At 48.0% G+C, this 3,199-nt stretch overlaps 1 protein-coding gene across 2 annotated transcripts in view; it reads left to right on the forward strand.

Moving 5' to 3' along the window:
- Window positions 1-33: 33 nt before the first annotated feature.
- The window catches only part of POLR3E (polymerase (RNA) III (DNA directed) polypeptide E (80kD)), a 33,494-nt gene continuing 30,328 nt past the window's right edge, over window positions 34-3,199 (forward strand). For both annotated transcript variants that reach the window (XM_010837184.1, XM_010837185.1), the window contains exon 1: window positions 34-635. The gene's annotated coding sequence lies outside the window, so the exon portion shown is untranslated. The remainder of the gene's footprint in view (window positions 636-3,199) is intronic.

Below are 3,199 nucleotides of genomic sequence, written 5' to 3' on the forward strand. Positions count from 1 at the left end.
CAGGGTCCCGCCGTCTTGCCCCACCCGGCTCAGGCGGGCCTCCTGCGGGAGCACCTGTCCGAAGGCAGCCGGTGTCCTGCCGGCGTGGCGGCTCGTGGCAGTGGCTGTGTGGTGGGCGTGAGAAGGGGGCCTGACCACCCGCGAGGCAGGCGAAACCCATTGGACAGTGTGGCGCGGGGCAGGCGGCCCGCCCCGATGGGCAGGGGGAGGGTGTCCGGGGCCCCCTCCTCGCCGCCGAACCGGATCAGCTCGCGTCCGGCTAGGCCTGGAATTCTCCATTCATTTATTCCAGCCACCCTTCAGTGCTAATTGGGAGTCAGCGACGTGCGGCCGATGGGGCTGGCCCTGAAGGTTTGATCAGACGAGGTGTCAGTAAGCACGTCAAGTAAACCAGTAAATAAAAAAGGTCGTTTTGTTGTGTTAGCTTTAGAATCCTTGGGGGGCAGAAAAAGGAGATCTTAAAGCAGTTGTCACAGTTTTCTTCATCTGTGAATTGGGGATAAGAGGATTCCCCCACCTCCTAGGGTGGTGATGAGAGCTGAATTCAGGGTAAAACCGGAGAAGCTCCAGATTGCAGCGCTTGTTTCGTGGCTGTGTCTTCTGCCCTTTTAGATTGGAAGAAAACGTTGTGCCGAGTAAGTAACAAACCTTCCCAGGGATTATGTTTCTACTTTACTTAATATTCACAGTTTTCTTAGGTCGGTACTTTGGTTGATACCCATTTTTGGGGTGAAAATAGTGAAGATCAAACGATGCTAGACGGGCTAGGGGGTACCAAACGGCAGACCTGGGATTTGAACCTGTGCAGTTTCACTCCAGAGTCCAGGCTTTTACCCACTACACCATCTTGCCTTCCACTAAAGAATCCGGCAGCATAGTCGTTAAGAATGAGAATAAGGCTATTTGACATCAGCTAGACCCAGGTTTGTGGCTTAGCTCTGCCTTTCTCTGGCACTGTGACCTTGGGTAAGTTACTCTCTGAACTTGAGTCTCCTCTTTTGTTAATTGGGAATGGTATCAATACATCCTTACTTATACAGCTACAGATTACATGAGGATGAATATATTAAGTCCTTAGAGAAGGGAGGGGCTTATGAGTTAAGAATTAATTCTTTTTGCCTCTAGGCCGCCTCTCTCCTTTCATTGAGGTGGAAACTGAAGTGACTCAAAAAGGGGAGATGCCTTGTTGAAGGGACACACAGCCAATAAGAATCCAGACTTTGAGACTGTTTACCCTGGGCCCCTTACCCCTTAATTCAGTTTTGTGTTGTCTCTCTCCTTCCAGTAGCTGGAGACTGTTTTTCTGATTGGCCTCAGATCAGATCAGTCGCTCAGTCGCGTCCGACTCTTTGCGACCCCATGAATCGCAGCACGCCAGGCCTCCCTGTCCCTCACCAACTCCCGGAGTTCACTCAGACTCACACGTCCATCGAGTCAGTGATGCCATCCAGCCATCTCATCCTCTGTCGTCCCCTTCTCCTCCTGCCCCCAATCCCTCCCAGCATCAGAGTCTTTTCCAGTGAGTCAACTCTTCGCATGAGGTGGCCAAAGTACTGGAGTTTCAGCTTTAGCATCATTCCTTCCAAAGAAATCCCAGGGATCTCCTTCAGAATGGACTGGTTGGATCTCCTTGCAGTCCAAGGGACTCTCAAGAGTCTTCTCCAACACCACAGTTCAAAAGCATCAATTTTTTGGCGCTCAGCCTTCCTCACAGTCCAACTCTCACATCCATACATGACCACAGGAAAAACCATAGCCTTGGAAGAAACACAGGCTGGAATCAAGATTGCCGGGAGAAATATCAATAACCTCAGATATGCAGATGACACCACCCTTATGGCAGAAAGTGAGGAGGAACTAAAAAGCCTCTTGATGAAGGTGAAAGAGGAGAGTGAAAAAGTTGGCTTAAAGCTCAACATTCAGAAAACGAAGATCATGGCATCTGGTCCCATCACTTCATGGGAAATAGATGGGGAAACAGTGGAAACAGTGTCAGACTTTATTTTTCCGGGCTCCAAAATCACTGCAGATGGTGACTGCAGCCATGGCTTACTCCTTGGAAGGAAAGTTATGACCAACCTAGATAGCATATTTAAAAGCAGAGACATTATTTTGCCAACAAAGGTCACATCCTGGCTTGGAGAATTTTAAGCATTTCTAGCGTGTGAGATGAGTGCAATTGTGTGGTAGTTCTGATTGGCCTACAGGTTAGATTCCTGTGTGACCCAGCTATGGCCTTCAGGCATCTCCTCTGCTCTGGACCCTCCCTTAGATTTTACCTTGTCCCCTTTCCATTTGTTGAACAGCCCCCTGGTGGGGATGTTTTCTGTGCCCAGTGCCTTAGAGCCACTGCCACAGACCTTTGTGGTCACAGGAAACCCTTTTGAGGTCAAGGTGGTCACTGCTGCCTTGTGGTGGTGGCCTGGAAGGTCAGACCACACCACTGTCCTCAAGTGTCCAGGAGGCCCAAACCGTGAGGCCACCAGTCTCTGGATGGGGCTGAGTTAGGATCGCCGGGTAAAGGGTCTGTTACTGCCTGATCTCAAGCACTCATTTACTCAGTCTTTGTACTATATCAAGTGTTTACTTCACTGTTCTAGATATTGGGAGAACAGCATGAATTTTTTAAAAAGATAATAATGCCCGTATCAACTCCGCAAAGTAAATTAAATCATCTCTGTTTTATGGTTAAAGCACTGAGGGCGCTCATGGAGCATACATTGTAGGGCAGAAGACAGACAACACTTAAGTAAATAGACTAGGTAATTCCAAGTTATGATAAGAACCTTGAAAGAAGTAAAACAGGGATTTGGTAGTGACTAGAACTGGGTGGAAAAAGGTCAGTTTTCATTCCAATCCCAAAGAAAGGCAATGCCAAAGAATGCTCAAAACTACCGCACAATTGCACTCATCTCACATGCTAGTAAAGTAATGCTCAAAATTCTCCAAGCCAGGCTTCAGCAATATGTGAACCGTGAACTTCCTGATGTTCAAGCTGGTTTTAGAAAAGGCAGAAGAACCAGAGATCAAACTGCTAACATCCGCTGGATCATGGAAAAAGCAAAAGAGTTCCAGAAAAACATCTATTTCTGCTTTATTGACTATGCCAAAGCCTTTGACTGTGTGGATCACAATAAACTGTGGAAAATTCTGAAAGAGATGGGCATACCAGACCACCTGATCTGCCTCTTGAGAAATC

This window comes from Bison bison, unplaced genomic scaffold, assembly GCF_000754665.1.
Source record: "Bison bison bison isolate TAMUID 2011002044 unplaced genomic scaffold, Bison_UMD1.0 scf7180017864072, whole genome shotgun sequence".
NCBI lineage: Eukaryota > Metazoa > Chordata > Mammalia > Artiodactyla > Bovidae > Bison > Bison bison.